This window comes from Excalfactoria chinensis, chromosome 8 (genome assembly GCF_039878825.1).
Source record: "Excalfactoria chinensis isolate bCotChi1 chromosome 8, bCotChi1.hap2, whole genome shotgun sequence".
NCBI lineage: Eukaryota > Metazoa > Chordata > Aves > Galliformes > Phasianidae > Excalfactoria > Excalfactoria chinensis.
Window position 1 is genome coordinate 6,748,430 of NC_092832.1, and position 24,579 is coordinate 6,773,008.

Below are 24,579 nucleotides of genomic sequence, written 5' to 3' on the forward strand. Positions count from 1 at the left end.
AGAAAAGATGTGAAGTTGTTGGAGAGGGCAAAGAAGAGGGCCACAAAGATGAACAAAGGGCTGAAGCACCACCCCTATGAAGACAGGCTTGTTCAGTCTGAAAAAGTGAAGGCTACAGAGAGACCTCATAGCTGCCTTCCAATATCAAAAGGGAGTTTATAAGCATAATTCCTAAATCAATGCAATAGTTTTATTTTCTTCACTTTTATTTCTGTATAAAATAGACAAATTTTGTTATTTTTATAGGAGAGAAATATGCATTGAATTTTAGGTATGATTTTTTTATTTTTTTTTTTTTAAGTGAGAAGAAAAGGGCATGGATATGTGCATGTATTTACCACGCTTGGAACTGAAGCTTGTTTCAGAAAATAGTCTTTGAAAAAGAGCAAAACAAGAAGAAAACCTACTTACCTATGTCTTTAGCATATACCAAATATTACTATTTTTGATTTATTCGCAGAACTAAGTGGATTTTAAATTTGTTAGCCCTGTGTGAATGTTTTAAGAGTCCATGCACTTAGTCTAAATTGGAAACAGCTAACATACCTTGTATAATACCAGGCTTGTCTACAGTGAACCAGTGTAAATGAAAAAATGCAATTTACAAAGGCTTCATTCTTTTGTTTGCATTCTAGCAGTATAATGAAATAATGTGTCCTGCTAGAAATTGTGGAGTACTTAAAACAAGTTCCACTAACAGAGCATTTCTTCTCTTCTGAAATACATACTTAAAAATGCTCCACAATTAACATATTGTATACATTTTGCAAGGTCCTCAAAGATCAAGGATTGTATCTGGAAAGACTCAGTCCAATCTGGCAAACAATTACAGCATACATTACACTAAGGTGCATTAAATGTCTGGCTGCTGTGAGGGTAGGGAAACATGCTTACTCACAATTGAGTCCAATAACCAAAACTAAGTCAGTTATAATTTAAAATGGAAGTTAAATAAAAAAAGAAAAAAAAGGAGAGACGGGAAAGACAACAAGTCTAAAAGGCTGCAGACTTCACAACAGCAAAGTAGAAACAAACAGAATATTATAACTGGGATGCAGTCACAGGACTCGTGCAGCTCTGTTACAGCTCAACACCAATAGCTTCTGGTGAAATTAGTGCTGTGTGCTACTTCAGTGGAAGTATAAAGAAGCACATTCAAAAGCCAACGGCACAAAGAAAACACAGTCATGACTATTCACAATAGAGAATTCTGTACTGAATGTGTGAACTGGACATGGGTTAGGCAAAATGCAAGCGGCCTCCCTTTGCCTGGGATTTTCGTAGCGATGCAAGCCAAGCAATCCAAAGAGGAATGTCTGTCTGTGTTAAGAGGAAGGGAAGAAATAAAACTCCACAGCAACAAAAACTGCTTTCCCCATGGAAAAACAGTAACTTGGGACAACATTTGGCACCACAAGTTCAAAGGGTTATTTTATCAGCCTTCTAAGTACAGACCCAGAGGTTTTACAGTATTCCTGTCTCCATGCTATTGCTTTTTGCGCCATTCACAGCATTTAAATTATAGACCCACTGCAGCCATGTAGTCAAAACAACACATCATCTGATGAGACACTATTATAATGTCAGTGTGCCTGTTTTAACTGTTCTTTCATATACTGTACTTCTCATCAATCACTCCCTTTCTCTGCCAAAAAATGGATACAAGAGACGATTTTATCTTTAGACTCCACTGAAATTTTGTACTCAGACAACTGCAATACTTCATTCATCACATAATCCAGACTCCCATTTACACTCATGAAATTTTTAGAGGTACAAATAATACCAGGCTAGATGAAAAACCATTTGTGGAGAATTTAAACTGCAAATCTAGAGTATTTTTAGGGAGCCAGTTTAATTGAAGCACATTACCCTAACTTCTAAACTAAACGTCTGATCAAGTACTTTTAGTGTGTGGTTTCAATATATACTCCAGATCTACTGGAAGACCATTTTCTGGAGGCAATTATTAGCCTTTACACATGTGTAATTATTTGCTGCAACAAACAGTGTCATGCAAGAGCACTTTGACAGCATCTTGAACAGGAATATATTCAGTTTCTGAACTGTTCTGTGGCAGAATTTGAGTTTTTCCTAAACAGTCCTGAAAAGGTAAAACAGCTGAGATGAACTCATTAACAGAGCTGCATACTGAATCCAAATTTGGTCTTGTGTTTAAAGTTTTTTCTTTTTAAAAGCAAAAAGAAAGCTGTTTCAGTGTCACAAAATGTATATTTTTGGGGGGGTTCTGCTCCTTTAAGATCTCCTGCTGGCAGCCCTCCCAACAGCCAACTCCATTCAACAGGAAAGAGATTATTTAGGAGTTTTCTTAATTTCATGTTTCCTATTTTCTGCAGTTCCACCTGTGTTCTATGCATCAGCCCAAACATTCAAACCTCAAAGTTGTGCTTCAAAGTATTTACACTACGAAATAAAAAAAAAAGTTATTGAACTGCAGCTGAACAATATTTTTATTGACATATTTCTAATGCCTTCTGCAAATGTTTTTTTGCTTAATGAGCATACAGTTCCAGCTGAGAGGACCTATGTATCAGGAATCCATTCCATTTTTTGAGCATGTAACCAACTTAGCAATATTACCTACAACAACTGAATAGATTCCACAGTTCACTTTAGCTTTTACATATCTTTTCCCTTGGGGAGTGGGGAGGGGCAGCACACTTATTTTTCCCCCTGGAGTGTTGAAATCGCTTCCATTACAAAGGAAAACAGTGTTTGATACTTTACAACTGACCTCGCTAGTTTTATTCTACTGTTTCCCCCCTACAATTTCATGTCTTTTACTCTTCCTTTGCACTCCATTTTAAACTTCATCCAAAGATTACAATTGCACAAAAGAGTATAAAAGCAAAATAAAACTCCCGCAGCCCTTTTCAAAATGAAACATGTTACAGATGCTGGAGAAAGTTATGCAGACACGTGAAGATCTCAGACCACATTCTTTTCTCCTTAAACAAAAGCTCTCAAACAGCTGACAAAAACATGCAGAAGTAGATCTACTTTGTAAAGTCTTGGGCTGTCTGAAATTGTTTTACTGACAAGTGCTTCTGACTAAGTTCCACGAGGCCTTACTGAAGCATACTCAGCATGGCTGAGATTACACACTACTGAATTAAGTGAGATTGGAAAGGACCCCTGTCCCCCCACAGTCCAACGCCCTGCTTAAAACAGTGCAAAATCAGATATAATCCTATGCTGGCACCTTATCTAACCAAATCCTAAAAAGTGCCAAGGATGGAGAGATCTTTTTCTTGGTGTTCAACTCCTTCAGTTCAGGAGGAATTTACCATTCAACTAATGGTAAAAATACAAGGCATTCTCTTCAGACACCTGACCTGCTTTAAAAGCCACGGTATTACATGACACATTTAATTCATACTTGACCACCACATGCCCATAATTTACATTTCATATGTAAGAAGAGAGATTACTGGATGAATACTAGAATTGTGTATCCTCTCTAATATCAGGTTCATTTTTTATCTTACTGATGTGCTTCTGTTGACATTGTCAGTAGAAATTCATTTATTATTGTGACACAAAAACAGGGAGAAGACTGCATTTAAACACAAACCAAAACCAAATGAGAATGATATGCACCCTCTGTATCCCTTCTTACAAACCAGAAAGATGTTCAAGTTAGACTGTGTACTTAGTTTGCTCTGAAAGTAATGCCTCCTACTTAACTCCATGGAAATTACAAGAGATACAAAAAGCACAATAACTATCTGGTAGAGCAAAGTCTCAGCTACTAAACACCATTTTTTAACAGCCTCCACCACCAGCTATGCATTTTTGCCAGCAATGAATAAGAGCCTGAATGCTTCCGTTGTAAAAATCAGCACCAGCAGAAGTGTCCCACAGTTTCACAGCTGTTATGACATCATTGCTAGGCAAAGACCCACACAGTCCATGTTTCACTGGTCTGAACAGATGGAATTGAGAAGGTGACAAATCCAGACTGTACTAAGGGTGTGGAAGGACAGTGCAGCCAATACTGACAGTGCTCTCCATTGCTCCATTGTACTCAGACCAGTATAGGGCCTGATGCAAGAGCAAGGTTGTCTTCTTCTCTAGCCTGGCTCAGGAAGTTCAAGCCCTCAGCTTAGTCAGCATCATGTTGTAGCAGTCAGCATCGATGTTTTAGCTGGGTTACAGGAAATGCAAAATGATCATCTCTTTCCTATCCCAAAAGACAGGCACATCACTTTACTCACTAAGGGCTGTATCTTGAACATTTTCTTTGATGGGGAATTTCAATACCCACTCCATGGACTACCATTTTGGCCTCAGCTCATAGAGGTGACACCAGGTCTCATCACTGGTAATAGTGTGACTCAGAAAAGCATCATCTTCAGCCTCTCTTTGGTTCAACAGGTTCTGACAAATTTGCATACAATGTTCTTTTTGTTGTTGTGTGAGCATTTGTAGCACCCATCTGTCACAAATGTTGCAATATTTCAACATTGCCACCACCGTTTCCAATACACTGAAGTTCATATCCAGCTCCATACCCACTTCCCCACTCCTAATCCACCAATGCACCCAGATGAGCTGATCGAGATGTTCTTCATTTCATGGTGTGACAGCTGCCTGTGATCATCTGGAACACCGCTTGTCTTTCACATTGATGCTGCCACTACTGAAACACACCACCCACTGCCTCGTCCCCATAAGCATTCAGCAATCATTGATGAATGTCAGTGGAGGCAATTTTTCCCCACATGGAGGAATTCAGCGACACACCTTTGCTTCATACAAACTTTTATGTCAGACATCTTTGTCACACAACAACAAAACATAACCTCTCCTTCAGTACCACCAACATCTACCTCTGCTGTCATGGGCATTACTTTCAGAGCAGACCTCTTACATTCAAAAAAATCCAGCCATACTTATTTTAATTGTTTCCTTTCAAGTATCAAGCAGCTGTATTCCTGCATGTGATGGAACTGAATGGGACAATGAAATACAAACAAGTTAGCTCTGGGCTTTTCACTTCTAATTATCAAATTCATAGGACTGTAGTGAAGCTGCTTGTAGCAAGGATACCACCCACATGATTTTAAAATACCGTTGTAGATTTTATGTTATGAAAATTAAACAAATGAGAATGAAATTTAAGATAACACATTCGAGTTTCCACATCAATTCAATAATTACTTTTATAATCAGATGATTTGCCACAGATACTACATAGAGTATGAATGAATTAGCATAATGTGTGAACTGATTTGCTGAACTTGTCCAGAGACCGCTTTTTTAACTGCAGATTTTGACACACATTTTTAATAACATCCTCAGCAGTTAAAACATTTTCAAGTTTCATGATCAAGTTCCTATAACTGATATGAAAGAAATAGAGACCCATTTTATCTTCTTGCAGTACATGTTTGCTACATACTTGAGTTTTATCTTTAAAGTACAACTGGAGGCATGCTTTTGTTTCCTACCAATATGTCTCCACTGAATAGTGGAGGAATCCCACTGTTCCTATGGGAGATAACATACAACAGTGCTGCAGCACTGTTCTAAGAAGCAGGGAAGGTGGAGGGACGAAAAAAATAAAACAATCAGTAGCCCTACCAGGCCTGCACCAGGCAGCATCCATCTTAGTCATAATAGCTCTTCAGCTGCACTTCATAAGCTATGGCACAGCACAGCTCTCACAAGAATAGGCATGTTTTCCATGTTTTCACACTTGTCTCATTTTACAAAACCAGAACTTGTTCACCCTCACTATCTCAACAAATGAGAAATCAAATGAGTCAGCAAGATTCATACCACTGCATTCTTTTTTCTAACCAGTTTTACCACGAATCCCAAAATTATCAAGAGAGATGTGAGCTGTTTTTGATTACCTGATCTTACGAAGCAGCAAACAAGTCCAAGAAATATTAGCACAAAATTTCAGTAACAGATTTACAATGTATTCAAGAAACAAAGATAAAGAAGCTCAAAACACAGTCAGTTCCTTCCGAGGCCTATTAAGACTTCTTTGGTAAAAAGAAAAACACTTTTTGAGGTAGACTATATTTGATATACTCAGAACAGGAGAAAACTGCACAATATTTAATGTTCAACTTTGTAGATCAGCAAGGCTTATGAGAAAACCAGTCCTACACTAGTAATTCTCCATATTAATAATTTCAAAACAAGTCTTTTCTCCCAGAGATGTTTCCCATCAGTTTTACTTTGATGAAGAGCTTGTGAGATAGCATGCTATCTTCATCTAGGCCAACTACTTGCTGGCAGAACGATAAGCAGAAATAAAAACCAAAAGATACATATAACAAAATATATTTTATCTTCTCAGGTTTGCTTTTGGTGTGGCTTAGCTAGAAGCTAAAAACCCTTCTTAAACCCTCACACTCTGATATTAACATTTCCAGCTAGTGAAGTCACGTGCAATAATCTGTTTTTATAAATTAGGTGCCTAAAATCTGCAGTTGAAGCTAAATTCTTTATTAACAGAAACAGACTTTTCAATTCCAGTTTACCTGCTAAATCTCTTCCTGGAGAACTATTCAGCAGGAAAGATGCATCCTATGTACAGATTTCTTAGCTGTACTGGCACACATCACCAGGAGCTGTCACTTCAGCAAATTATGCTTAAGAGGAAAGCAAAAAAGCCAGTAAAGTATAACATAAGTCAGCTTAATCAAAATCACAATCATTGCATCTTTTTCTTTGAGCAAACAAAGTCCTGAAGACACATTAGTGCAACAAAGACTGAAGTTACAAAATCTCCAGAACACTACAATTACCTTCCAAGCATCTATACTCAGCATATCCATTGAGATTTATACCTAGGCAGCAACGTATACTGCATAGAGAACTGTGCACATAAGAGGACTGCTGGAAACCAGCAGATTTGAAAGAGTTCCTTAATTCATCAGGAGAATGAGAGTCAGGAGGCACAGAACTGCAGCCACGAAGGTTTGGATTTAGTGTTGTTGCCTTCTGCCATTAGGAGAAACTCACTAACTTCTCTCTCAGCTGGCAAAGGAATAAGCAGGTTTTTTTCTGCTTTCCTCTGAAGAAACAACTTTCACAGCCAAGGCACGGAGGGCCTGAATTCAAATTCCAACATCACCAGTGAGATTATGAAACCAAATCTACTCCCTATTCACTACCTGGTATGTCAGTGCAAGGAATGCTCTCAAATGCTTTCTCCATAGGTTACAGCCCTTTGCAAAGAACAACTGAGTATTCAGTTGGCAGCAAAGAGTATGTGCAGCTACAGCATGGTAACTGTGCCACCAGCCTCCCTTGTCTTGGGCATTTGCTCCAATGTCTGGCTGCTTGCAGCAGAAGTATGAGGGCAGGGAGCTGCAGGTTCCTGCAACCAGCTGCGCAAGGAGTACTGAAGTGAGGCCAGCACCAATCTGGCCAAGGCACTGGGAAACTCACTTAACAGATGTTCTGGCAACCAAGGCCTTTGGGCAACTCTATGGTGAAATAAACTCTGAATAAGGCTTTTGAGGACAGTTGTTTAATTTAGGTAATCTGGGCTAGCACCTAAACCAGCTGTGGCATATATTTTAAGAATATAAAGCAGCTTGATAAGGTTTCATTATACTCATTTTTTAAATGGTGGTTTTACATGACTACTATAAATTGTTTGCTTACTGTAAGTGTGATTGGAAAACATATTCTGTTCTTATACAATCATATTTGTCAGTTTTTTTTTTTAAAGATCTAAAGGTTCTCTAGAAATCAGAAACACAATAAAGAAGTGTTCATCATTGTAGAGATTTGTAGGCACATTAGCATTACTTATCCTGAACTTCATTTTTAGTATTGCACCATTTTAGTTTTCAGTATGCCAACTCCACATAGATATCATCTCTGTGATAGAAGCAGAGTGCAGCTGAATGACTACATAGATATTTTGCTGATTGGTGGTGTGTTACATGTGCAAAGCAGTTTGGTGTTGCTATTTAGACTTGATTGGCAGCAAAACACTTCTTGTTTAAAATAGAATTTCCAAATTCACTAAACACAAGTCTTGGCAAGTGAAGAACTGAATGTCAAGTACTTCAGTAGATGAGCATAAAGACATTGCTTACAGTACAGAATACCAAAGGAAATTAAATAAGACCCTGATATTATTTGAGTCCAGTTCATCTCTTTAACCATACAGGACGGCAAAATGTTTGTTACATAACAGCAAATTCAGATGGCTTTTCTTTTTCTGTTTTAAATCCTGCCATCTTTACAGCATAGAGCAGAGGATTAGACATCCACAGACTCTGAGAGACAGAGAGAGGAGCCAGCAGCAATATTTAGCACAGAGTGAATGATTCCTGGCACCATTTAGCTTCTCTGCATCAGGAATCTGGCAGCCTCTTTTCAAAGATGCTGATTGAATCGTTAATATCAGCGTTATACATAGGCTCAAAATGAGCACAAAAAATGGATGAGAATGACTAGGACCTACACCCCCAACTGACTTTCATCTCTATATAAAATACATCTATATCTATAGAAAATGGTGGGGGCTGGGTGGAAATACTAGGCAGAGTGCCAAAGCCAAGAGAATGCAGACAAAGGGCATAGTTCATCTTCTGACTACACATCTGTGAGAAAAATCTTTATAAAATACATATCACATTCTTTAGGCACAAGAAAGCCATAATGCAACGTAAACTGACAGTTCTTAATTTTCACAAGACAGCATAATCTGCCAAGTACAGATATCTATTTTTTTTTTAATCAGTGAAATTATCCTTATTTTCTCTCAGAATGGTAAAGCTCTAGCATGTCTTTCTAATCATGAAGATAGCGCATTTATAGTCTCACTATACTTCGGAATGTTGAACTACAGAAACCACAACCAATCACCCACCAAGTCTGTGTGGAAATCTGCCGGTCATTTGAGAAAAGCAGTCTTGTTTTGTTGCCAAATGTCAGAATGGCACTAAGTGACGAGGTGCACACACTGATCACTCTTGCACTCTAAAATGTGGCAGAAATATATTTATGCACACACAAAGATGTGTTTACAGACTTGCACTTTGAAAAACCATGAAAGAGGACAAACCAAATTAGTTGACGTCCCTAAAAGGGAAGAGGCTTGTAAAAGAAATAATGCAGCATACTGGACCATATCAAATGGTCCACCAGAAACACACTTTCTGCAATTGAGATTTTTTTAATCCATGCAGTAAAATCCATCCCATTTATCCGACATAACCAAGCACCTGAAATGCACTTTTAGAACTAATCCAGCAGCATAGGCCCAACCTAGGTGAGTTTTCTCAGACGTGACCAACCCAACCCACTTTTCTCATTTACTTCATCTTTACAATCATGTGTATGCACAACTACAGGGAATTTGATATTTTTACCCAAAACTAATACAAACAAGTTTCCTAATGGAACAAATGGAAATTAACTGTAATGGCTGTTCCTATATTACTTTAAGTGGATTATTTCTCTGCATATCCCTCAAGATACTGGCAGGGCATTCTCAGTCTGTACAGCCTCATTTTGGCCTATTGTTGTTCTACTGTGCTTTCATTCATTATCAGCTCTCACATTTTGTGATGTCATCCAGTAACTGAAGTTTGAATGCTAGGGAGGCATAGCTGCCTATATGTTTTAACTCTGTTTAAAGGTTTACCTTTGTCATATTTGCTAGATATTTTGTTCTTTCTAGACTACTTATTCTCTACCTCTTTTGATTATTACAAAGCTATGAAGGACCATATATTTTCACTGCACAGGAACAGTTGATGCCTGAACAGTGTGTGCAGCATGAATAAGAGAACCCAAAGGGAAATGAGTTTCAAGATCCCAAACTGAACAACAGGAAGAAGTCAAAACTGGAGTTTGAAACTGCTCAAGACAGCAACTGTTAGTCAAAGTGCTTTCACTAAGCCCTTCTCTTTCTCTGAAGCAAAGCATCTTCTATGTCTAAAAACCACACACAATCACTTGGCCACCTATGTTTCAGCTGATCTGTTTGACTGAGGCTGTGATGGCATTGCTTACATCTTCTTTTTAGAGAGCAGCTCTGTTGCTTTCTTCCACATGAACTTAAGTTTCCCTGATACGCACATATGCAGACCTTTCCACCCAAAAAAACTCAGCCATGATCTTCCTGTTTCTACTGTTACTGTGTGCTGATAAAATCCATATCTCATCTAGGGAGGAGGAACAAAAAAAGAAAGAAAAATTCACACACCCAACAAGAAGTAGGTTTACATAATTATTTTCATAAGACTCTTATGCTATGTAGGTAATCCAATGTAACTCTAAACACCTTAATGAGATTCTGTTCCTAACTTTCAGATACACCATCAAGATATGTGTTTGCGAGTAAGCATTAGAAGGAAGGCAAAGAACAGGAGAGGGAAAAAGTGACAAAGCTATTACGGAAATGTGGTAGTGCTACCTATTTGTTTAATTTAGCAGGAGTCAGACACAACTGCAGTAGCACACTGACTCCTTTTACACTGAATAATTCCCAGCATTTCTGTATAACCACATCTCAGGCACACATACTGAAGACAATTCTTTCATGTTGCAAGCATGGGAACATAAAAGAGAGCAAGAAAGACCAATAAGCTTCCGCTCGCCTTGGCCCTTACATTACTGGAGGATACTTCCCTCTCCAAATACTTGAGACGTTCACTGCCTCTGCACAGAAGGAGAAGAATAAGAGAACAGAACTGACAGAACAAGCACAATAATTCCAGTTTCTATTCTATAATTTACAATTTTTTGTGTATATGTGTCTTTCTCAAATAGCTCAAATGAAATGCAAGCTCCAGAAGGAAAAAACAAAACAAAACAAACAACAACAAACAAAAAAACCCATGATCAAGTTACCTTTCTTATTCTCTTGAAGTGTTTTCATACATTTCAGAAGAAAATAGATCTCAGGACCATTTCTCCTAAATTTCCTTGCAGTTTGTGCCCCAGAAGTGGAACAAATCACTAGGTATTTTAACTACTGTTAGTTCTCATTCCTTCTTTCACTATATCTTACGTTAGTGATGCTGTGAACAGCAAACAGCACATGACAATAATACTAAACACTTATGCAAGATACAGCCTAAACCTTCATATGGCAGTTAAGCATGATCCACATTTCACAAGATAAATGAGATCTGGTAACATGTACAGACTGGTTATATGCTTTCTTTGGTCATATTATATTCTTTCATCCCATTCAGTAATTCATTTCTTCGTCAGTCTTATATCCTCTCTTACAATAGCCCTAAGGGATGGTATGTGGAACCTTAAACCAGCTTCAATCAATGAGATGAGGTCAGCCTTGAGATTCATGTGACAGGCAAGATTAAAATGTGCTTGCCCCAAGTCTAAGCTGTCTGAATAAGGCACCACGTTATGCTGCCTGCTTGTTGTCAGGTTGAATTGAAAACAAAAGCTATATTAAAAGACAGCCGGATCATTATTTCTCCTTTCCACCCCCTTCTCAAGCGCCTAAGGTCATTTTCCCTAACAAAAATGAAAGTCCTTGTTGGAAGTGTTTTTGTGCTAAACAGCAGTGGTTAATTTCTTGCAACTAATTAGTTATTCAAGTGAAAGTATAATGATCCTCCAACATGATTGAAAGTGCTTCAACGGAGTTTCCTGCTAACAGCATACTTCTAGAGAAGGCGCAATAAATCAGCAGGGTTATGGAAATCTTTAAACAAAGCATGTCTACGACAGGAACCCATTAAAGATGTAGCCATGTAATATTTATGTACCTAGCTGACTTGTGCTTTTAACCTACCACTTTCAGCCATAGCTTTTTAGCACCTGGGTCATTCACTAAGAATGAAACTCACCCTATCTGCTAAAAGCCAGCTTAACGTCTCTGCATTAGGTGTTCAGACAGAGTTTACACAGGATTTAAGCAATGGAGCCCTCCCACTGGATGGAATTTCATCCTGAGTTTTCCAAAGAAAAACACAAATAGAACAGCTTTATACCACATAGTAATCTACATCAAACTCCCCAGTTGCCATTAGAAAGCTTTTAGAAATACCATGAGGTAAGGATGTAAAAAAAAAAAACCAAAAAAAAAACAAACAAAAAAACCCACGACAAAAAACACACACACACACAAAACAAACAAAACCAAACAACTAAAACAACAGAAAACCAAAAGATCACAAATAACAAACCCCCACCCCAGTCTCTCAGAACAACCAAGTTACCTATGGTTGTATAGATTATGGTTTTATTATTATTGTTAGTGGTTACAGAGGCTGTTCTCTAAACCTGATGATCCCAGTAAAGGTGCTGGTTGCACTGGAATCTCTTTGACATACTACTGAGTACAGACTAGATATTTAAATATACTCAGAACTGGAAAAAAGCAAGACTCAGTTGTGTGGAAATCCATTTGATAGCTTTAGATCTCCCAAAGTAAGAGAAAACCCTCTTTTCTCCCATCACACTCTGCTGCTTGTGTTGCATGTTCACATGAATCTTTAAAACACGCACAAGCACATGTGAAGCAAAGGGAATGTTTTAATAATCCCCACGTCCTTTGGCTATACATATTTTCCCTCATCCGATTCTGTCATTTACTGCATTGCCAGTCCTCTAGGTCATCTCTAGTTCATCTGTTTTAAGAGACAAAATTTGGATTAATGAAACAGTTTCAGTCAAGGTCCCAAAACTTGTATTTTTTTTCTCCTTCTCCTCCTGGCTTACTTTTCTTTCCTGCAGCAGATAACTACAAAAAGGGAAACCTCACTGCTGTGGGGCTGGAAGAGGGGAACTTCAGGAAAGTGTGTAGGACTGCATTTCCTGGGAGTCTGGGAAAGGGCAGAAAGCAAAGAGGATGTAAGAAATTAGCAGGAAAAAAGGATTGAAGGACAGAAAAGAGATTAAACATCACTCCCCATTCCTAATAAAATCATCTTTGCTCTCACCACAGGTTTTTGGGCCAATGACCACTTTCAACTCACACTTTCTGTTGGAAAAATAAATTAAGAATCCGGTTTAATTTTGTCAATAGAAAGTTTAAAGCGGTCACTGGAGCACAAAGTGTTTTTTCAAAAGGCAGCTGAACTGAACAGGGACAAGGAGGATGATGCTGGGTCAGCCACAAAAGCATAGACAAATTAAAAACACTACAAGTGTACCAATTTTCAACAAAATAGATAAAGCTTTTATAAGAGTTCCTGCAATCCTACAACTTTTTCTTGTGGGCTTTGTTTAGACAGTACTTAAAAACATAATTGCCAGAGCAGAAAACAAGTGTTTTTTGTGTTGGCCTTTATATATAGGAAAACAATAGTAAATGAGCGAGACATTAACTTTGTGCACATGTAGGATTACGCTTCACCCATGCTGTAAATCATTGGATCTAGTGCAAGTAATTGTATTGCAATGGTTTTTGCTACACTAAGCATTTCAGCTGTGTGCCCAGTCCTTCCAAGTCTGAGCTTATGCTGTATTCAGAGCTTTGTAGGGTTTAGCCAATAGCTTGTTTGTTTTGAATGGTTTTTCCTAGATAATAGTAACACAAATCCATAACTTGTGTAACAAAAATCTAAAGCTTGTAAACATCATTTAACATGCCTAAAAGCTTAAGCTCAAGACTGTAAAAATAACAACAAAATAAGCAGAAAAGCACTTCTTTAGAAGCGTATCTGATGTTGCACTTCGAGAAGGCAAAAAGCACATTGCGCTAACTATGGGCCAGAAACTGTTTTGCTCTTTTAAACCGCAGCAGTGACTTGCATAAAAAGACTTCAAGGCATTTCCTCTTCTCCCTGAAGATAGCCATAAGTCTTTCTACTGCCCCAGGATGTACACTGAAGTGACTGCAAGACAGGCATATCTTCTGCATCCTCAGCAGCAGGCTTTATTTATCAAAGCACACAGAACATGCAAAGGAGACTCAAAACAAAGCAAAAGCAGCAATTCCAACTGTCCTTAGAAAACTTTGTTCCAAACTGAGCAGTATGTCCTACTCATAGATGGACACTATGTTGCCTGTATATGCAAATGCCTCTATATTTTCTTAACTTAAATTCATGGCTTGAGAATATTATTTCATCAGCATTTATACACAAACGCCCATGAAGTTGTCACCATAGTCTTGAATTTGTGGTTTAACCTTTGTGAAACACGCTGGTATTTTTAAGGATGAATTTGAAGCACAACCTCATTTTAAAGCTTATGTGGAAAATACTGAGTTTGTCAGCAATAAAAATTCTGACATATAGAAATTTTGCTAAGGAAAAATCCCACAAAAATGCCAAAACAATTACAGCAAAGCAGACACTGTCATCAGGCAGCAATTTACCATCCTTACATTTGCAGAATAACAGTTCTAACTGAATGCCCTCTGCCTTTGCTAGTATGGTGTGATATACACAGCATTTGAAAACGTATGTGTACATTTATCTATTTTCCATTTCTATTTTTGCATTTCTATGCAAGAAGTTCCTGATATTTAAACAAAGCAGAGTTACAGAATCTAATAAGGTGCCTCTCTACCAGTGAGGACACACAACTCCCTCTCTAAGGGCCTGGGGCAGTGTGCCTCAAATGCTAATAGCTTGAGTTGTGTGCAATAGCCCTATATTGTTTATATAGCACTTCACATGTTCAAAGCACTATGAGATATCAGCCATCACTACACTTTTATGAGGCTCCAAGTATTACCCACTAAATGTTAGGGTTTAAATGACTTGCTCTTGATCAAAAGAAACTTTGTGCAGCAGGACCATAATTATTTGAATTCGGTAATTCTGACAGTCCATTCCTAGAGTGACTCAAAAAAAGAGGGGGATGGGATATTTAAAGCCAGTTGCAACTGCACTCTGTTCTGGCTGCATTAAGTATAGGCATATGGAGAATCCCAAAGCTAACACAACAGCAGCGCCCAAGACCAAAGAAAATGAAAACTCCAATGAGATTTTTCAAATGTAAAAGCACAAATAACTAAAACTGTTTTAAAAGCCTCAGTCATGTTTTTCCTGAGTATATGTATGCCATAATCACCGTAAGAACCTAAAAGATAATACTGCAAAGAAATAGACCAGAAAATTTAAGATGTGAATCACATCATCTGCTCTGAACCAGATTTTCCTTTTTTTGCTGCTGCAGTTTTTATAAAGGTTTGGTCTTGATTTTTCCCTCCTCATTTAAAAAACAGGAGGAGGAGCAGGCGAAGACCAAGGCAACTTATGACAGGACTTAAAGCAATATCTTTTAGTAATACAGAATATTCTTCTGTTTTTAGACAGATTTTCATCCAATGAAAACCCAGTTACCATTGCCTATAATTATTAACTCAGTGTCAAAATACCAAGTCTCCTTTCCCATGAAGGAAACACAGTGGAGCAGATGGTGAAAAGCAGCCAATCAGAGATTTGCTACCTACAACTAGATCCTTCCTTACAATAAGGAATGTGATGCTCAGGGACATGATTTAGCAGACGGTCGTTAGAGTATGGTTAGGTTGCAGTTGGATTGATGATCTTTAAGGTCTTTTTCAACCTGAGCAATTCTAGGATTCTAATAAGGGCTGAACTGAATTGATATTGAAGATTTTTGTACTTACAGCTGTAAAAATCCTCATGCAAAAAATATAAATATTGAGATTACAAAATAAGAAAATGAAGCTTTCTTTTTTTCTTTTTTAAATTCTTCATCCAGCACACATCCTATCATACACAATTTTCTTTCCCACATCTTACATTTTAACTTGCACATAGCCTTTCATTTCCATTCATACCACATGTTTTCAGCACACAGGTTCACAGTCACTGGACTTCAAATGTTATCTGCAGGATCACATGGGAAATATACAAAGACAAAAATGTAGGCCTCTAGACACAATTCAGATTCAACAAATAAGAGAAGGGCTCCTATTTAAGCAGGGGGAGGGTAAGAAATTCCCTTCAAAAGCAGCATATAGTACAGACTTTTACTAACAGAACTTCTTGTGTTTTAGCCAAGTTGATCACGTTGCTTGTAATATTTACCCCATCTACTCTACAGCTTCTATTAGACATTCTTGGGTACAGGCCACTCAGAACTCTATGCCAGACTGTTTGCAATATCCAAAAATTCAAAGCTACATTACAGAGTTATTTTCTAAAATACTAAAATTTAAGCACAATGTTGATAGGTGAGCATTGCTTCACATATTAATGTAAAAAGCAGTTAAAAATCTCCATCTACTGATCTAAAGAACACATGTTAGCATATGATTTATGAACCTAGAAATATGTGTATAGCTTCCATAAATAGTAACATGTCCCAGTAACAAAAAAATGGAGAACTGCTGTCCAAAAGGACTGGAAAACTGCATACAGTATTAGAACATATAAACCAATTTCTTGGCTTGAGATATAAAACAAAGCCAATAGGTCCAGCACAGCAATACCCCATGCTGAAAAAACACAATTTCAAACAAGACTAACATAAAAGAATACTCAACTTGCAGAGTCTGGTTCAATTGCTCAAATGTAAAAGTACATTTAGAACATAAGAATGCAACTGTGATCTCATAAATACAAATAGCATTAAATTTTCACCGAGTTATAATTTTAATGCAGCAAGCAAAAACCAACCAAAAATCATACTGCATTGGGTATTTTCACATTAAATTTTGATTTGGAAGGGTTTTTAATTTGATGAAAGAGTAAGCAAATAAAATTTGGGTAAAATTTCAAGTCCTAAATACATTATTTTTGGAAGAACAGTTGAGTATTTGAACAAATACAATTACTACTCTTCACATTTACTCTTTTCCTAAACTAACCTGGCTAATGAGGATTCTACCTCAAACTGCCCTGTGAACACATCATGTTACTTGACAGGTTTTGCTTCAAATGCTCAGTCAGGTTTTGGAAATCAGGCTTGTTAAGAAACCTAGTTAGAGGCTACAAGCACTTCAGCTTGCAGACTTGAAGATGTAGTTCTGCTGGCCCAGGAACCAGTACAAGAGAACCCAATGGACTGCACATTACACTGTGACATGTACGCATATCACAGAAGTTTTGGTTTGTTTTGAGACCAGCCACTGTATTACTTTTTCACCTCCAAAAAAGCATTTCCTGTGTGCCATTCTACTTTCCCCTTCCTTTCCATTAGTCAAGAACACGGCTAATTCTGCATAACTTCAGATTTCTCCATACCATCACGTGCATTTGTAGTATTCTCTCCTGACTGGGGTGGCAAGCATGAGTACTTTGAAACATTATACAGCAGCTACTCTTCCCCAGGAGTGACCATGCTCCAGTAAATACTCCCCGAAACAGCTTTTATTCCAGCAGAGGTTCTCATCGGTGTTACCATGCTTCCATAGGCTGACAGCAATACAAAACATTTAATCATCTAGATGAAAAACACTGGCCTTTAGCATTACTGCAGAAATAATTAGGAGCCATACTTCAGTCAAGTGCGGAAACAACTGCAGTTGTGTTTGTATAATACAATTAGAGACTTATATTACAGTGAAGGTTATTTGGTCCTCTTCTTGCAATTTTTAAGATCAAAGAAGAAATGAACACTTTTCATTTTGTCAGGTAAAGACTTTCCTTTTGATGGCTGTACAGAGTCTTTACTTCCAGCGTATAATTCAGACATTCACAAATAAATTGAATCTCTAATAACAACAGTCCGCTGGATTTAATTCCTCCTCTTGATGGAAGCACAGCACTGTCAATACACAGTGAGATTTAGTATTGCTGTTAATTTATTGCAGGTAAAATGTAGATACAACATGAAGATTCAGCATCTAAAAATAGCTTAAGATAACCGGGGGGGGAGAGAGAGAAGGAAAAGATGATAAAAACTGATGAGTGATCATTCTACTTCATTACTTTTTTCTGGAGGAACATCCAGGTGCCAGCTGGTAGAAAGACAGATGCCACTGATTTCAATGGACTTGCACCAGTTTTCATTAACTGAGAGTTTGATCCCATGTGCATTAGAGTTATTTTTAGGCACTTGCATTGGAACTCACTTCAGTGACAATTAAAAATACATCCACGCGTTACATTACATCCTGTCCCCAAGTGTATGACTGGAAGCCTGTTGACAGGCTGTGGGAAAAGGCAAGTAGAAGTAGCCAAGAATAATATCCATGAGATAGCTTTGTAAAATGAGTATTAACCCTAATTTTCAGTTGTCTTTTATTTTTTTATTTTAAATGTGACTGTTTGCCATCAGAAAAAGTCTCAGCTCCGCCTTGCAGTAGCAATTCAACGCTTGCAAAGGAAGAACAAAACAAACCACAATGCTATAGACCATGTAGAGTGTCTAAGTAAGTTTAAAAAAGACTGGTCTCATCATCTAGAAATGCAAGAAAGCCCCCCAGACAGGAATATGTTTGTTCAACTGAACAAACTAAGGGACTGCACTGCTGGAGAAGGAGTAAAATTGATAAAAATACCAAAACAGCTGTTGGAGGCCCTATTTCAGCAAGAAGTTACTGTGAGGGTGGGAGAAACAAGAGAGGAAGAGGTGGAGCAACAAGCAAGGCAGAGCAGTACTTCGTAGCTCAAGGCATCTAAGTAGGAAGAGGGAGCTAAATAAAAAAAAATAATTTACATAGAGCAGCTGTTAAACATGAAGATATTGCATAACAAAGTCTCGTTACCATTACTGACTGGTATAATGAATATTTGTCTTTTGATTCAAGATAGTGAGGTCAAAATTGAAAAGCAAACTAATTAGAACTGAAGATGCAGCTCACGTAGCAACTGAAGTAATTGTTGTTTGCACAACACCCATATCTCCAATTTAGGTCAGGCCATCAAGAGGAAGAAAAGGACTGAAGATGAGATGCTCTACTTCACACAGTTGCCCTCTGGAAGGGCTGGCAAAGGCAGTCACTTAAATTAAGTACAGGTCATCAGACAGGATATCTAATCTATTCCTAAAACAGGCAGCTCTCGCAGTCCAAATCCCTATGGCCTTTACAGCAACACAACGAACTACTTCCTCATGTACCTCTGTCAATTCACGTTAGGTTCCTATTTTTTTTAAAGCAATATTTCATGTACACCATGACCCTATTGCTCACAGCAAGGAAAGTGCTTTGGTTTATTTATGACCTACTAACCTTAAGTAAAAAAAAAAAAAAACACCATACATCCACTCTGAATGTTCACATAAGCCTGTAGATCTGAAATAAAACTTGAAATAAAGCTGGCATTTGTAATAGCTAGCTAAGCCCAGTAAGGGATTTAGAAAAAAAAAAAAAAAAAATTAAAATTAAAACCAGATGAGTGAAGATGAAAGCATTTTTACCCTGCATAACCTGCACACATCATGAATGATGGCTGGAGCTCAGGAGTACTTTTTTGTGTTTTTATACTTACAAGTTTCAGCCCACTTCAACAGTGGCTTGGTAACCAAGGAAATACTGAGGTTTTCCCATTACAGGGTTGGGGGGAATAATAATAACCCGTGAAAGTAATTCCTTTTAAGATGCAATCCATCCAGCCATGAGCTCTACACAGCTCCTCTCTTTCCCTTACACCCCATCCTAACTGCCAGGTATCAGTCTGGCCAGATGTCACATTAAAATATGATGTGACAAAGGGAAGCAGGGAATAAGACCGCAGGAATAAGTACTGAACAAAAAAGCATAAAGAAAGCTCATAACAGGGAATATCTGAAACACAAGTGACCCTATATGTATTTTGCTAGAGCAATGTTGAATGCAGAGGAGCAAAAGACTATTCAGTTGAAGAGATTTATGCTCTTACAGCTCATGCTGGTGTAAAGAACTCCCTGCCCCTACACCCATGGAGTTGAACTGGACCAGCACAAAAAAAAAAATGTGGGAGAGGACATCTCTGCCGCAGTTGGTTGGATCTGTTGGTGAGACAGATACTCACAATCACAGTGGAATTCCTAAACAATAAATAAATAAATCCACCACAAAGGAGAAATTCTGTACACCCCATTCCTCTGTAGTTCTCCAGCAGGATGTATCAATGCTACTGTTCTCTAGATATTTGATGGAAATACAGTTATCTGTACAAGAAGAGCAATTTGTTGAAACAGATACAACAAAGGTGTTGTCAAAGCATTTGTTTAAAGAAGAAAAAATATGCAGGTGACATATTTATGACTTAAAGTCTTTTAGTGCTACCTCCCTTTGTGGTACTATAAACAAAATTAAAGAGAAATCTTTATAAAATGTTCTTTGTTAAGTGTAGAAAGCAATGAGAAAGTACAAGAATAGCTCGTCCTCTGGTAAAAGATTTAACAAGTAGCAGCTCCTACAAGCCAATGAATCAGTTTCAGCACAGCAGACTAGGAACAGCCCTAACTAAAGGAACTCAGGCCAACAAAGCTGCAAGAGATCAACCTTCTGCAGGAGAACTGCTAACAAGCACAAGTAAGGTAAAATCCCTGTTACCATTTTGTGCCTTCTGCTACAGCCTCAGCAATTCTTCCAGTAAAACCTTAAAATTGTAACCCTAAACATAGTGCGTGTGTAAAAATATCTGTGTATACACAGTGTTAAAAGTATGAGGAAAACTTAGTTGGAAAGTCCAGATGTTGAGGGATAAAAAAAATCTTGTGCTACTGTGGAAATTGTTATGCACTTTAATTTGTAGTGATCAAGTTCTGGATATAAACAGGGTGTAGCCACAAAAAAAAAAAACACCATAAAAAGAAATTTAGGTCAACAAACCTTGATGTAAACTCAAGAGGTGAATATTGGCAGATTTTACTCTATTGGGTCAAGTATAAACTGTAACTCTGATTCACAGTATTCTTGGCAGGATCTGGTAATACACAGGTAAAACCTTATATGTTTTAGTTTGCTATGAAGTTCTTTTTTGTAATAACATGGACATTAACCAATCTAACTCTGCCTGAATGACCAACTACATAGTTGAAGCTTGAATAAATGGAATACCTAATACCTTTTCTTTTCATAGAAAGACATTTGGGAAGCTGCCAGCTCCATGCACAAAGAAGGAAACTGAATAAGAAGAGAAGGGTGCTGGTATTGGTAAGAGAACAATGACTGAAATTACATCATCTGCGTGATGAAAATAATCATGTCAACTTTGATTTTCCCCCCTCCTTTCAGAAATTTAAGGATGCTGTCAAGTCAATGGAGTTCTGTTGTAGTGGTTGCTTCAGTGAACATTCAACGCTGTCGGTGAGTTTGGAATTTAAGTGAAAACCATCGACCGTTGATTGTACCCTCCAGCTAACCATCCTCCTCCTTACTTCATGCTTTCAGGCCTTCACACCGAAGATAGAAACCTAACCAGCACATGAGGTTTCTCCCCTACTCTGCCATGCTTTACAAAAAAAGGTCACAATCAACATTCATTGCTGTCGGTGGGTTTAACTATGTGGACAAGCTCACTGAACAATGAATGCAACTGTGGCCCCACATTTTACAGGTGCAACAGGGAGGAATGTCAGCTCTGAAAGGAATAGGGAGCAGCAGACATTTCTTATAGGTTACATTTTCCTGGTCAAAAAATAGTTGAGGATATTCAATTTTCACTTGTTTGTTTTTAAGTGTATTTATCTACATTGACTAAAAATAAAAGAAGCACTGCATGTTTCTGGAATATCATCCCTCACATGGTTCAGCATCACCGATACCAAAATAATGCTTGTTCAGTATGTATGTAGAAACAAGTAGTAACATAGAGAACTTTGTATGTATGTATTCCTCAGCACTGAGCATAAGAGGAAAGGGTATGTAAATCTTACCCTAATAGGTATTATGGAATAGTTTACAGAAGTCTTTTCTGCACTTGCTGAGACAAAAACAGAAACAGGAGCCAGAATTCAGAGACATGGACAAAGTATGTCAAAGAATTCAGTAGTTTTACATAAAAATGATCTTGCACACCTCAATAAATGGTATCAGACAGCAAGAATTACTACGTTTGCCTTTTCTAGTGGTCAGATAATAGATGTATACCTGGTTATTATCAATTAAATTGTAAAATTACTCTAAACTTTAGGTACTCATGTCACACTCAGTATTGCTATCACTAATGAAAAAATAAAAGCATAATGAAAGCTCACTGCTCTGTCCTTATTTCCTTACAACCTTTTTTAAACGCAGTTGGAAAAACAGAGCCCAGGCTACATTTCTGCCCTTCAGAAGTCATCCAAGGTAAGTGCAAGCCTTCACACAGTGCCATTTCAATGTTCTGCAGTAGAATTGCTTCTAACATTTAGGTCATCACGATGTTCCCAGTTTCTCCTTATAAAAGCTGAGGTCTATTAACAATACTTCAGTTTGGTTATTTACACAGTAAGTTCAGCACCACAGTTAAGCAAGGACAGTGAGCAGTTTTCACCACAGAGCACTGGAATTGGATACAACCACCAGGGTTGTCATGAGAGGAAGCATCTGTACATGCTTTGCAAACAGTATACTAACAGCCTAGCTAAATGATAACTATTTAAATAACGAAAGGGATCAGTCCCCAGTTACATGCAAGATTACATTGCTATTTAAAAACTCAGTTATTCAAAGAGAGGCACACTAATTAAAGCAAATCCTGGAATTAAGACACTATTTAGAAATACATATATGTATTTTTTCATTCTGGTACTTACCAACAAAGTATCCACAGAGTCTATTGAGGTCAGGAGCAGCAGTTAAGTACAAACAGGAGAGGTGATTATGGACTTCTCAACAACGCTGCATAGAGAACCCTGGGTTCTATCTTAAAGTTCACTCACTTCTACACAGCCATGAGAACTTGAATAACTATCAAATAATATATATGTATCGTATTAAAAGCAGGTTGAATATTCTATCTAAAAGGACATCTCTGAACTTCAGTTGCAGCTACTTTATTCTTGTCTTATTTCTGCATTTATTAATTTTACTAATATAACTTACAGCTGTGTTATGCATTTATGAACTCTGAAGACATTACTGAAGTTTGTGGAATTTGACAGCAGTGGAAAGAACCAGATCCTGGCATGTAAACGCCTACAAGCACAACAAAAGAAGAAAATACAAAAATAAACCATACTGTAATTGATAATAGTTGAACAGTACAATTGTTGTAGGGACACAGGATCCAGTGCAAGACAAAGAAGGTTAGTTACAGGGCTGGGGGTGTTGATGGCACTCTCAAAATGCATAGATGTTTTACCTGTTAAAAGATATTTACAATAACACTGTTGCCTTGTGTAAGTTGTGTCAGTGATTTTAATCACGTTTTCATATCAAAATTAAGAATCTCCATAGTGTACAAATATACAGTATTTCATACAACTTGATAATTTAATAACTCTTTTAATTTACAGGATGCTCATGGGCAAAGCAGTACCAGACCTGACAAGAGACACTGCTTTTCTCACACTTCCTTTACATATTGAAGCAAAAGTGATCCCTATTCAGCAACAGTAGCTGTGAAATATTGTGGGAAGTTCCTTGGTCATTTTCAGGGTTGTTGGGTGTGTGTTTGTTTTTTTTGTTTGTTTTTTGTTTTTGCTTTTTTGTTAATGTAATACATCCATACCCAATACAATATCTGCAGGCTATAGAGACCTTCTAGAAAATTGCTCCTCAGTGTCACTGTAAATAATTCACTCGCAGCAAAATTTTTAGGTCAAGCATATCAAAGTTACAGCAAATGCAATGGACCTTGACATAACAGGAGCACTAGTTTCAAAGCAGCCAAGGAGGAGGAGAAGAAACATACTTCCCATAAGAGACCAATCACAGTTTCCCACAGTCCACAATGCTGTGCATGTAACAGAAAAGGTGGTAACAAGTGGTTGCTGTTAAGTTTGCAGTCACTGGGGTTTTCCATTTCCTCCAGAAACTGTTCTATTTTTCCCCAGCTTCTGGAACAAAATGGGGGAAAGCATCTAACCCAACAGCTTCAGCATCAAGTCTCTAACTCCTGTTTACCAACCACAAAAAGTCAATCTTACCTTTCAAACTACAACACAATGAATACCTAAGAAAACCATAGGTGATTCAGGACTACAGCAAAATGAAAACTGTCCTAATACCATCACACTAATATTTTAGGCTTTACAGATGGCCAAGCAAATACAAGCTTTACAATGGCCAAGCAATACAGTGTAAGTTAAATACAGAAATAGTCAGTATCTGAAGTAGAAGTAGTACATAGATCTTGCATTCCAGCCATGTGTCTTTCACTGGAAGTAAGTGCCATTTTGACATGAAAACCATATTTTCCTTCTTGCTGATCACCCCCTTTTCCTAATCAAATGACATTTTTTCTCTCTAGAGTTATCATCCACTCCAGATTATTATCCACATCTTCCCCTCTCTCTTCTACTTAGCTTTGTATAATTTTCTCTCAACTTCTCTACAAAAAAATTAGTCTTCCTGAGTTTCCTCTTTTAGCACAAGTGCCAGAAAAGCAGACTGTGTTCCAAACAGCCCAGCCAAAGCTAGCTGAAATAGTCTGATGCCTCCCTGTTTTACAAGGAGCTGCTGATCATTTTCAGCCAAAAATAGCATTAGTAATGGCACCACACGGTTAACACATTTAAATTTATCTAACTTTATTCCACATATATATTAGTGTCCACAAGTTTTTCCTAATTTGAAGTAGGTTATTTCATCCCCCT

General features: G+C 37.7%; 2 long non-coding RNA genes across 3 annotated transcripts in view; one reads left to right on the forward strand and one right to left on the reverse strand.

The window, feature by feature from the left end:
- The window catches only part of LOC140255635 (uncharacterized), a 61,908-nt gene extending 39,875 nt beyond the window's left edge, over positions 1-22,033 (forward strand). Inside the window, exons 3-5 of one of the 2 annotated variants that reach the window (XR_011904511.1) lie at positions 20,919-20,992; positions 21,074-21,145; positions 21,230-22,033. This is a non-coding gene — a long non-coding RNA (uncharacterized lncRNA). The remainder of the gene's footprint in view (positions 1-20,918; positions 20,993-21,073; positions 21,146-21,229) is intronic. The other variant, XR_011904510.1, reaches the window with a different exon arrangement.
- The window catches only part of LOC140255636 (uncharacterized), a 45,296-nt gene that overhangs the window by 4,756 nt on the left and 15,961 nt on the right, over positions 1-24,579 (reverse strand). The gene's annotated exons all lie outside the window — the stretch shown is intronic.